The sequence below is a fragment of the Cryptomeria japonica genome, chromosome 3 (genome assembly GCF_030272615.1).
Source record: "Cryptomeria japonica chromosome 3, Sugi_1.0, whole genome shotgun sequence".
Classification (NCBI taxonomy): Eukaryota; Viridiplantae; Streptophyta; class Pinopsida; order Cupressales; family Cupressaceae; genus Cryptomeria; species Cryptomeria japonica.
This window is the reverse complement of record NC_081407.1, coordinates 96641446-96655299: the sequence shown is the minus strand read 5'-3', so window position 1 is coordinate 96655299 and position 13854 is coordinate 96641446.

Here is a 13854-nt window from a genome sequence, read left to right as displayed (position 1 = left end):
GAGGGAGTGTCACCTCGAATTTGCAAGGAGCCATCATTGAAGATTTGATCGAGAAGGAGAGCTGACGTATGATGTCTGACCCAGGACATTTCATACATCTGTTGCGGCTGGCTAAAAATAGAGGGTCTTTTAGGAAAATAGAGAAGAGGATAGTTGGGTAAGTTTTAATCCTAGAAGAAGGCAGTATCTACATGAATAATAATAACTATATATCCATGACCACATATATCTGGGTTGCAAGATATGCAGGCACGTTTATATACCTATGCCTATTTATGTATGGTATTGCCTCCTCTTAGTCTTAAAACTTATCCTTACGAAGCAACAAGACTAATAAAAGGCTTGGTCGAAGAAAGACTAAATTCAGGGGTACTCAAGTAAATAAGCATTAATGAGCTCTACGAGAAAAATATATATAAACCTATATATATGCATATACATCTATATATAAGAGGATTATATATATATATATATATATATATATATATATATATATATATATATATATATATATATATATATATATATGAGTATGTTTCTTAGTATATATATATGTATATAAAGACATATATACCTATAAATATTTATAAGTATATATATATATATATATATATATATATTTATATAAAAATATGTATCTTTATATATATATGTATGAATATAAAGATATATATACCTCCGAGAAACTTATATATATTATACAAATGTGTATATGTGTATATATATATATATATATATAAAGCTGTATAAGTTGATATATGTATATTTCAAGGTGAATATCTAAATACCCAAATATATAATAACGAAAAATGTTGTAAATTGAGTTCCTCTGCCCAAGCTTAAGGATGGGGTGTCTAGAAGAGTGGGAAAGAGAGAATATACTATGTGTATATATATATATATATATATATGTATGTATGTATGTATGTATGTATGTATGTATATGTGTATTAATGTATATATATCCCCCAAAAGAATTTACCTAAATACATGAGTATATGTTTGTGAATGTATATAAATGAGTATACGTATATGTATATATGTCTCTCTATATATACATTTATATATATATGCAGAGGACCATGGAAAGGTCTTATTGAGGGGGAATTAAGGTGGGACTAATGAACTCTGAGCGGGAGAAACATAAGGGATGGGAGGAGAGACATGCTAACGAACTCTGGGCAAAAAACAAAAGGAGAGATGGCCTTAGGGAGGAACAGAGAGGAGTTTGATGCCATCCGTTCCCATGTTGGCCATCTCATCCGCACTTTTGTTACCTTCCCTATAAATATGATTGACTGTGAACCTATCAAAACCTTTGCATAAGTCAATATCCTTTGACAGCAAAGTGTTTAGTCTCTAGTTAGGCATGCTGCCTTTCCTGAGAGCGTTGACAATTATAGCCCAATCCCCTTCAATTTCCAAAATTTTAACTCCTAATTTCTTATATAGGTGCAGACCCTCCACCAGGGCCATCAATTCCGCCCAATTGTTGGTTTTGCTGCCTACAGGGGAAGCAAGGATAGCGATTTCTTTGCTTTCCAATTATGAATAGAGTATCCTATACCTTCTTGCCCCAGATTGCCACGGGATGCCCCATCAAAGTTTAACTTTACCCATCCTTCGCCTAGGGGCTTCCATCTGCATTCAGCTCTTGATCGGAGACTTGCAATAGGACCATCCCCTACAAAGGGAGGAAAAGATAAGCCCTCCCAACGCTTTTTCTTATTTTTTCATCCCAGTAGGTTACTGAGGCATTCTTAATTATGCCAGATGAAAGCCGGTTGTTCATGAGATCAGTAGTAGCTGACTCAATTCTATTGATGATTCTGTGGACCTGAAGTTTTTCATTTCTAAACAGACGTCTATTTCTTTCCTTCCACAGCTCCCATATTATGGAAGATGGGAGAGATATCCATAAACCCTCAAAGATATAGCTTTGCCTAAGGAGAAGCCAGGCTTTGAGCATTCCAGAGATGGTGTGGGGAAAGGCCGCAGACCACTCAAGTTTCTTGGTGAACCAGACCCAACATTGGTAAGAAAAAAGGGCAATTGAGGAGGAGACGGTTGGTGTCTTCTTCATTTGGCTCACAAAGAGGACATCTGTTGGGACTCTCATACCCCATTCTCCTAAATTTTTCTACAGTTAGGAGCTTGTTCTGAATCACAAGCCAAGAGAAGAAGCCGGCCTTAGGCAGGAAGTATCTATCCCAACAGATTTTCAAGGGAAGCTCAAACATAGGTCTAATATATGCTTTGGGTATATGAGAGTACCCATCCTTGGAGTTATATTCTCCTCTTAAGGAACCATCCCATACGAGCTTATTCTCATGGTGACCAAAGGCTATGTTCCTTGTCCTGAGAATTGCCATGAGTTTACTTTATCCCCTAACGGAATATCCTCATCATCCCTCTCGATCCACTGCCATCCAGCCCCTTCCACTGAAGGGGAGATATAGTTTTTTAACAGGGGTCCTCTATGTGATTCAAGGAGGTTACGGGTGGCACCAAAGTCATAAATATTCTCAATTGCCTTATACCCACTCCATGAATTAGACCAAAAAAGGGCTTTATCCCTGCACCCTAAGTTCCAAGTAAGTTTGTTTGAAATAATACTCCTGCAATCCAACAAGAAATTCCATAAGTAGGACCCTCTGGGAGGATTGATTTCTCTGAATATTTGGATAGGATTCCCTCCATTAAGGTATTTATGGTGCAACAACCTTGCCCACTTAAGGTGGGGGTTTCTGAACATTCTCTAGACCAACTTGGCACCTAGGGCTCTTCCCTGATCTCGGAGTTTTTTAATGCCCACCCCTCCTTCATCTTTAGGTTTGCATATCTTGTCCCAAGACATGAGTGATATTTTCCGGTTGTCATTGGCACCTTGCCAAAAGAAAGTTCTGAGATGCTTGTTGGGTTCTGCGAGTTTTGAAGAAGATAGATGTTGATAGGAGAGCTGGTAAATGGGCATAGCTGACAAAACCGATCTAACCAAGGTTGCCCTACCTGCAGATGATAGCCATTTTCCTTTCCAGGTGTTAATCCTGGACTTGATTTTATCCACCAAGTTGTCCCACAATTTTGAAGATCTCCTACCCTTGTCCAAGGGAATGCCTACATATTTGCAAGGAAGGGTCCCCTGACTGATCTCCAGGACTTTGCAGATCTCCATTCCTAATAAGGGGTTTATGTTGAACATAAAAACTGCCGATTTTTCTAGATTCACCTCTTGTCCCGATAATAACATATAGGAATTGAGGATGCCTTTGAAGGCACTTGCTTCCCTTGTACTTGCTTGACCAAAAAGCATCGTGTCGTCAACAAATTGCTAGTGGGTAAAGGAGGGGAGGCCACTGGTAATAGGGATTCCTTGGATCCCACCCTCCTCTTTAGCCTTAGAGATGGATCTTCCTAGGGCTTCTGCCATGATGATGAAGAGGAAGGGGGACATAGGATCTCCTTGCCTAAGCCCTCTCGAGCTATTGAAGAAACCTTCCAGAGAACCATTAACAATAACAGAGAATTTAGGGTTGGAGATACACTCAAAAATTAGGTTGATCCAGGTTTTGGAAAAGCAAAATGCCTCCAAGCATTTACATAAAAAGCACCAATGAACTTTGTCATAAGCTTTACTTATATCCAGTTTGAATAGCATGCTTGGGGTGCTATTGAGCTGGACCGAATGAATAGCCCCTTGGGCTATTATAATCCCATCATAGGTTGATCTATCTGCTACAAAACTAGTTTGTTCTTCACTAATGATGATAGGGAGAAGATTCTGAACTCTTGCTGCTAGATTTTTGGTTAAGAGTTTATAAAGGGTGTTGCATAGGGCTATAGGTCTGAAGTCATTGAAGCTATTAGGTTTCTCTTTTTTGGGGATTAGTGCTAGGAAGGTATTGTTGATCTCCTTGAGAATCTTTCCTGAGTTCCTAACACCCTCTAAGGCTTTCGTGATCTCTGTCCCCAAAAAACCCTAGCATTTTTTAAAAAAGATGGTGGGGAAGCCATCTAGGCCCGGTGCCTTATCCGGATTCATCTTCATTAGGACAGATTTAACCTCCTCCTTAGAGAATTTCTTTAACAGGTTTTTATTGTGGTCATCGTTTATGAGTTTTGGGAGATTCTTGATAATATTGAGTTGGCCTCTCAGGTTGGAGCCCTCAGTATTGTTTAAAATTTTGTCAAAGAACCTTACTGCCTCATTGGCAACATCATCCGGTTCAGACAGGCTGGAGCCTTGGCAATTCTTTATACAAGAAATTTGATTAACCCATCTCCTCTGCTTGGTACTATTGTGGAAAAACTTGGTATTACGGTCCCCATCACTCAACCAAGTCTCCCTAGATTTTTTTCTCCAGAAGATCTCTTCATTTGACAGAATCTTTTCATACTCGGAGAGTAGTTCTTTTTCTTTAAGGAAGAGATGTTCATCCATCCCCTTCTCCAAAACTTCAGTGTTAACATTCTTAATAGATCATTTTCTATTAAAAGTTTTTTGTCGAAAATATTCCCAAAATTTATCCTATTCCACTCCAAGAGCTTCCTTTTGATAAGCTTCAACTTGTTTGCAACAATAAACATCTTCGATCCTGAGAACACAGAGCCTCTCCACCAATTTTCAATTATGTTTAAAAAGTTATCATCTCTGAACCACATGCTCTCAAATTTGAAGGGGCAGTTTCTAGGGGAGTGGTTTGACAATAAGTTTAGTTGGAGTGGAAAGTGGTCAGATCCTGATACAGGAAGAGGCTCTGCTTCCATGGTGTGATTAAGCTCTGAGAGCTCCCCATGGATCAAGAACCTATCTAATTTCTCCGCAATGTTACAGAAACCTGTCCTTCTATTATTCCAAGTGAAGGCACTCTCTGTCATCTGGATTTCCAACAAGGAATTGCTATTGATCCAATGATTGAAATCGACAGTCGCTGGAGGGAGTTTGCTACTGCCTCCTCTTTTGTCTTCTACCTTAGTAATAGCATTGAAATCTCCCCCAATAATATAGACTTTGTTTGGGTAATTTCTAAGGAAAACCTCAAGTTCCATCCACACCTATGCCTTATCCCTATTCTGGGTAGGACCATAAACGTTAATCAAATTGAATCATAGCTTATTTTTATAGCTTGCTACTGCTCCTCCTATCCAATTTTGCTTAATCTCTAGAGGCTTAAATGAGATAAATCTGGAGTCCCAGATGATTGCTAAACCTCCGGAGGCCCCTATAGCAGGGGAGTGCTTCAGTTGTCGGAAGCCTAGTTTTTTCTCAAAAAGGACGATCTTAGAGGAGTTCATTTTAGTTTCTTGGATTAAAATTATGTTTGGTTTTGAATCATAGATGCAGCACTTTAAGATGCACTGTTTGTTAGGGGCATTCAAACCCCTAACATTCCATGTTATGATTTTCATGGCTCTGTGGGGAGGAACTTCCCCTCCCCTGCATTAAAAAGAGATGAGATTTTAGACTGACCCCTTGCTTCCCCATCCTTTGATCTTAGCTCAACAAGGGATCTTCTGCCTCTTCTCCTGCTGAGTTTAGCATAGTCCGGAGAGTCCTTGCTCTCTTCAGAGATGTGAATGCCTAGAGTGTTTGGATTATCATTTTCTAAGTTGTCTAGAGCTATAAAGAGTTCCTTTGTTTCTAAGTCGACTCTGGCAATATCCACTAGATTTTTGACATAGAGATCCCTTTGTCTTTCCAATTCCTCAACATCACAGATTTCATCAACAAGTTGATTCATAAGGTCGTTTACTACTTCTTCCGCTACAAAATTGGAAATGATGTTGATTTCCTTAGCCACTCGATCACTCTCAGATTCTACAATTGTTTCAGAAACACCCTTCGTAGGAGGAGGGAGATCCTCTACCCCCTCAAAGGCCTCATCACTTGAGATTTGAGGGATTGGTTGACCCTGCAGGGAAGACATTCCTGATACTGGGGAGCAGCTATCCTTCTCCACTGGTTGCACAGAGGAGGTTAGTATCATTATTGGGGGAGACCTTGAGGGACTCAACCTTTTTGGTGGGATGAGAGAACTAGATGATGTTTTTTTAGCAAATCCTGGCTGACCCTTCTAAGGGGGAAACTCATTAATTTTGCCTTCTTCCATGTCTAGATCCCTAAGCATTGGATCAGCTATAGGTGGATTAATAGTTGGCAGTGGGGGGAGAAGGGAGCGAGAGGTTTTGACAAGGGAGCTATTGGGATGGGAGTGAGGACATAGGTTCTCAGAGGTGTGATGCTTAGGGTTAATTTTAGCCTTACAGCCTTCAAAAGTAAAACACCCTCCAACCACAAATCTGAATGAGGCGCCATCAAACGATCCAGGGTGAGGCTTATCAGAAGGGATCTTCCTTGGGATAATGTCTTCGAAAGGACCATTATAAAAGAGTAATTCTAGGGTTAGACTATAATTATCGTATTTTAGCGTAATGGGCTCTAAAGATTTAATTTTTATATTCATGTTAACGATAAGAAGCTGATTAAAGAAGCTAAGGGTTGATTTTTTAACTTCTACAAATTTACCAATTTTATTGCCTATTATTCTTAAAAAATCATTATTTCGCAATTCTACAGGAAATTTTTTGAGTGAAATTGCTCTATTAACCATGCAGGAATTTAAACGAGATGGGAGAAAGGGGGGTTGCCATTCCCAACAATCAAACCCAAAACCCTTGAATGTTAATATGTCCCCATTTAGCAATCTATTTCTCAAACCTTGATTACCGCATTCAATAGCAAGGAAATTATCAGGAAGGATGTCGATTTTTACCTAGTTATTGAAAGAAGAAGACAACCAATTAGCTATTAGTTCTGATGGGATCCCCCAACCTTTCCATCGAGCAAAGATCATGTGCTCATTGCAATGCATTTGATACCTAGCCTGAGTTTGGGTATCAATTTCAATGACCGTCCCGTTTGAAGTTGTTGGAGGGCTCGGAGGTGAATCCGTCTTAGGATGCTTTACTTCCTTTGAATGTTGATGATTCATGATAGAATGGCAACCTAAGGTTTCCTTACCCTTTGTAAATTTATCCGAGGAATTTCGTGTATTTCGAGCATAGGAACTTTTTGAATGGTTAGGTTTTACAAAACCCTCCTCTTGACAGTGATTGGAATTCCGGTTGTGGAAAATTGGTTGCCCTAATTCCCTTTTAATTCTGTGACTCACCATCTGCTAGTCCCGATCCCAACCCTCGCAGGGAAGAGGGGGAGCCCTGACCGTTTCAATCAAAGAATATTTTGTTTTTGCAAATAAGGCCTCTTGTTCGTGGGTCCATGATATAGTCATACCAGGATCCTCAGCCCGAGAGTTGTTTGCCAGAATAGTGAAGCGGTTTGCGAAGCCCAAGTGAATTCCTCACGGCAGAATTGAATGCTCGAAAATGGCTATTGATGATTTGCATTGATTTTTCGCACGTAGAGCCATCATTCAAAACACTACAAACATAAATTGTTAGAAAATATACAAACCAACAATAATTTGCAAGTGAAATAAAATTTTAGAACCTGCAAACAAACAGAGAAGCAATTGAATAATGCAAAATGTTTTGGCAGCAAGCCCTCCAAACTGATAAATATAAATTATAGAATGCAGGAAAAGAGGTTAGAAATGGAGTTTTGGTGGCAAGCCTTCCAAAACCACAACTTTAAACCAGAAAGAAGAAACTTTGGATGCAAGCCTTCCAAAGCCACAACTTTAAACCGGAAAGAAGAAACTTTGGCGGCAAGCCTTCCAAAGATTATTTAAAAAAAAAATAGAATCTAAGAAGATTGAACCTGCAGGCAAACTTGTTAACAAGTTTGAAAAACAATTTAAAATCTGAAATAAAAAATCTGCATAGTAGAAAATATTAGAGAAAGAACTTCTTCTCCTCTCAAGAATGCCTCCAAGAAGGTGAACTCCACAGAATGGTAACCTTCATCAATCTCAACTTGAAACAAGGATTAGAACCTTCTCTGATACCATGAAAGGAAATACAAGAGCAAGGAAAGAAAAATAAAATCCAAGTAAGTTTATTGATGAAGTAAATGTTACCAAGAGAAATGTAGAAACCTTGGAATAATCACCCAAATGTGAAGAAGGAGGCACATGAAATTTTGGAAGGGGAAAAGCAAAGAAAAACCTCTTGTGATATTATGAATGAGGCAACGCCTAAAATGTGAGAGAGAGAGAGAGCAAGAAGCTCTTTACAATAATGTCATTAATAAGAAATGAGAGAGGAGACATCTCTTAAATAGAGATGAGAAGAGGAGTTATAAAGTAAATCCCAAATCTATGAATGCCACCATTCATAAAATGTGTGTGCCATGTGTCCACATCCTCTTATGGAGGAAATCTAATATTCCTTAATAAAGGAAAATAAAATAAATGACTTGTCCTCACACATGTACTAGAGGACAAATTACATGTAGGAATTCCAAAGGAATATCCTAAACTAAATACAAATAAACCTAAGCCAAGTAAAGATTAAATATTCTAACATTGTTAATCAATCCATCTATCAGCATCAACATCAACATGTCTTATATAGAGATATGTACACTCAAAACCAGAAATATCAGTCCTATACAGGGTACTCACTCTTTAAAACCAGACATTCCTATCAATCATCGAACAAATCAAAATGATGACATAGATCAGTATGACTACTAGATTTTGTTCTAGTTAGCCTTATCTTTATGAATTTGTGGTAGTACATGTTTCACAAGTCATATTGTACATATCATATCCACCCATCTGAGACATCACCAGAAATTCACAAATGCTTATCAATCCTAGACATACTTAGAGTAATCATTGTCCTTGGTTTATCTGTATCAGTTATCCAAATCATATCCCATCATGGCTTGGTGATCAGTGCACATATCCATATCAAAGTAGTATCAACAGCAAGGGGCAAAATCCTAACCTCGCTGGGGGCATTTTGCCTTCAGGATTTTTAACATCAGACCAAACACGTAGCAAGACAACAAGGATCAGAACAACCAACAAATGACAAATGACAATGCAAGAAGTCTAGACATCATGGACTTGAACTGATTTCAACTAAACACAGATCTATTTGCAAGATGTTTTATTTGACAAGAGTAGATTCCAAATAGAATGCATGCTTACTTATGGTTGTTAGTTTTTGCTTATCATATCTCCTAAGTAACTTGAGGATGTCTCAACGACTAGAGAAGCAAGGAAGGAATGTGATGTTTTCTTTGTCTATGTTTGGGAGTGAGGCCTTCTATTATGAAAATTTTTCTTACGACATGATCAGGTAACATATCACTGAAGACATTTCAGATTTGTATGGGACAAAGGTTGACTCTTGTCTATTTATGCAAGCAACACTCAAGTCATTTTGGTTCAATTATACCACGATGCTTGTGTCATCTTGCAATATCAAAATCCATGTAAGTTATACTCAGGTCATTATGGTTCAATTATACCATGATGCTTGTATCAACTTTCAACAAATCAAGGCTCGATGATGAAAACAAAGGAAGCACTGGCACTTTGATCACAATATATGGCAACAATGAGAACGAGAATACATATTAAGCTTTGCATTAGTTGCACATCATTATCATCTTAATCTTGCATTAGGTTGCACATTATTTTTAATCTTGCATTTAGTTACACATCATTATCATTATCATATATCTCTTTTTCAAGATACATCTCACATCTCATAAATCAAAGCAATGCATCATCACATTTTGCTTATCAAAATCATGAATAATACATTCACATCATAATCGAAATCAAGAGCATTATTATCTAAGCATCAAATCTTCCTCATACAATCTCATATCAAAACATAATTCATATCATTCATCATTGCATCCATCACATGCATATCTATCGTATCATCATGGAATCTTTCTTCACTTTCGTATCTTCATCATTCTTCCAAACTATCTTCTATCATGTCTTATACATAATGCATATTTCCTGCAACCAGATATTTCTATCAGCTCTTATACAAGATATATTGTTCCTAAAACCAGATGTTTTTATAAGCTCTTATACAAGATATATCGTTCCTGAAACCGAATGTTTTGATCAGCTCTTATACTGGATATATCATTCCTGAAACCAGACGCTTGATCATCCATGTCTTATATAGGCAATATCATTCCTGAAACCAGACACTTTGATCATTAATGTCTTATACAATAGGTGTCATACCTGAACCTAGACTTGATCTCAATCTTATCAATTCCAATCAATATTATCAATCTAATCCATATGATCGATCATATCATTATCCCCATACATGAGCATATCATATCGACAATATGTTAGAAACATCTGCATTCATCAAATTCAACCATCATCTACATCATCATCTGCAAAAGTCATAGATTAAAAGCATATCATATAGCTCATCAAAATCAAAATGACTGCATCCATATTATATCATCATGCACATGTGTGACCACATGCTGAACCAAAGGAAATCAATCAGAACCAATCATCAGACAGAACAAACAAATGTCCAAAGTCCCTGGATATCATATCAAACATCAATCTAGACCCATATCGAGAAATCAATCAATCCAAGTCCCATATTGAAATCAATCAAATCAAAGATCCATATCGAAATCAAATCAAAGACCCATATCGAAAGCAATATCAAGTCCCATATCGAAATCAATCAAATAAAAGACCCATATGAAAAGTAATATCGAGTCCCATATAGAAATCAATCAAATCAAAGATCCATATCGAAATCAATCAAATCAAAGACCCATATCGAAAGCAATATCAAGTCTCATAACGAAATCAATCAAACCAAAGACCCATATCGAAATCAATATCAAGATCCATATCAAGAAATCAAGCAACATCAAGATCCATATCACAAGAATCAAATCAGGACCCATACCGAATCAGGACCCATATCGAATCAGGACCCATATCAACACTTGAACCATATCGACAATCGAGATTCATACCAATGCAACCTGGTTGGACGTGTGGGACATGTATGCGCTATGCCCACATTAGTCTTCCTCATTTCTTCAAATCCTTGGTGGACGTGTGGGACATGTACGCACTATTCCCACATTAGTCTTCATCATTTTTATCAACATCATTATCGAGATATGAATCAATCAATATGCATTCAACACAGTCAATATTCTCATATTACAATCAATTCAAAAACGCTTATCAAATCAACATTTTTTTCAAAATCCTTGATTCATCTCCCGAGGGGGCAACATCAATATCGTTCATCATATCGACATTTCGACACAAGCATCATATCCGGCAAGATTTTCTTTGAATCAACATGTGGTCACATGGTAACTCAAAGAGGGGCAAAATGTAGACACCTAAAAGTTGCACAATGAATTAAGTGAATTTTATTCATTTAATTATTCTTAATTCTTCATATTAATTAATATCCCTATTTACCTAATTGCCTATTAATGAAATTAAGATTTAATTAATATACCCTTCTTCTATCTAAGTCATTTAATTAAATTTATATTTAATTAAATCCCCCCACTTACAAAATCCTACAAATGCAAGTTGCAACCACAATTGAAATAAATAAATTTTATTTTAATTAAATTCTATTTTCCCTGCTCACTTGCATTTTCCTAGATCTCCCAATTGCCTTCTAAATCCCCTTCCTAAATTCTTCTAGAACCTATCTAATCCTAATCAATTATCCTAAACCCTTCAATCATTCCTTTTCCCTAAATTTGAGGATGTCACTTCTCAAATTTGGAGGAAAGTCTTCCAAAAGAAATAAAGCCTTTATGTCTTCAACAAGCTAACTTGTTGAGTTCCCCCAAATTTGGAAGGACTCTTACAAATTTGTCCCCAAATTCTTCCAAACCATTAAGGGTTAACTCACCCTTGTGGCATGGTTAGAGACTTTTTGCCTAACTCAGCCTTCATCTAACCTAGGGGTCTCATCAAGCACTCATGGCTTTACCCTTGGTTATTCCTTTAACTTTTTCACAAGAGTTTTCCCCTTGGGTAAAAGCTTTATCCAATGGATAACCCTAGCCTAACCTTAACCCTTACCTCCTAAGGTAACCTTCATGTCCTCTAAAGCATTTAATGCTTCTTACATCGCCTCTCAAGCAGTCTCTTGTTGATAATTGTCACCATTTCATTGGTGAGAATTGTAAACATGGATTGATTAACTTTAAATCCTGGCCCTTGATAAGTTATCCAATCTTGACTATCCATTTCCCTATTTTCCCTATAAATAGAGCCTATTCCTTCTTCAAAATAATCAAGTCTTTATACATCAAACTTATAGTCTCATAACATTAAGCATATTATCTCTCTTTGATAGAATAGAATTTTAGATCATTTTGATAGCATTCTAATCTTAGATATATCATGTTAGCTTCATCTTAGTATCATTTTCATACTAGTTCAAGCTTCATATCAATATCTTGCATCCTATCATCATCTAGTTTCATGTCTAATTCATCACTAGGATCTTGGTTGCATTCCATTTAGATCTTAGAATCATTTAAATCTCGTTCTTTAGGCTGTCATCTTAAAGAATCAAGTGCTCTTCCAAGCTGAGAGCCACCTTGAATGTTGAAGATCCTTGGAGATAGAGGAACAAGGAACAATTTTAAAGAGTTTAGATTCATTTAACTTGCTTTGTTTGGATTTCTAATCTCTAATGCAATGTTTCATGTGTGTTTTTGAATTATTTTCTCCTCTTGTAGGTTGATACCACATTCCAGGCATATAGTGTCTTGTTGTGCTATGGACTCAAGCCATTCATCAAAAATCTCAGCTATCATGCGGTTCCTTTGAACTTGATCCAATAGATTTTGTTTTGTTGGTGATTTAGGGTCAAAAGATAGTGTCATTTGAGACAGAGGCTGGGGTTTTGGGTTACGTATGGCATTGATATATTCTTCCATATGTCTGATGATTTGTTTCAACTCCTGCTTGTCCTTTTCATCCTTCCAGGTTCTAGATAACATCCTTTTGGTGGAAGAATCCATATGCTTGGCATCCACAGTTCTGGAAGCAAATCCTAAATCAACCTTTTCAACAATAAAGTCCTTTTTAGTGGCATTCTCTGCATCCTTATCCGAGATAGGCCTATCCACTTCTGCTACCCAGTGTCCTATTTCATCATCAATATCTAGCATAGCCTCACGTTTAAGCTTCTTGGACTTAGATATTTTCCCAAGTCATTTACTGACCATGTCTTCAATTGGAATAGTGACGGGAACCACACATATTTTTTTCCTAATGGAAGCCCCTAACCATCTAGAAGCACTAGAGGAACCTTTAGGCAGAGGCGTCTAGTAGCTAGTTGAATCAACAATGGTCATGGTGATCATTGGATCCTGGTTCTCTTTAGATTCTTTTCTTTATCCACATCCTGAATTGGAGGATTATTTGGCACTTGTTCATCCATGGTCACTTGGGTCTCCTCACCTAAGTCCAAGTCTACAACAATCTACTCCACTGCAGGCTTCATGTTTTCCTTTTTTCTCTTAGAGCATGTAACTCATGCTGGCAAGGGATTCAATGAAGATCTCTTTGACCTTTTAATTCCAACTTTTTTGTCCTTCCGTTCTGTGGCACCAACAATATCAACAATCACATTAGAGGAAAAAGTGGGAATCCGTGTAATAGCATGAAGTTGACCAATTGTTTCAACTTTAGGAGTAAATCTGCGGTCTCTCAACCACTTCTCTATTCTCCTTATGACATTAAAAGACTTGGCCTGAATACATTCTTCCTCTTTCCTGTCCCAATTGATTTGGAACTGGTTGCCCTTGAATTATTTCATTGAACTCATAATCTAACACATCTTCCCCCTCTTCTTCCTATACTCCTGAAACATTTATTAACAATC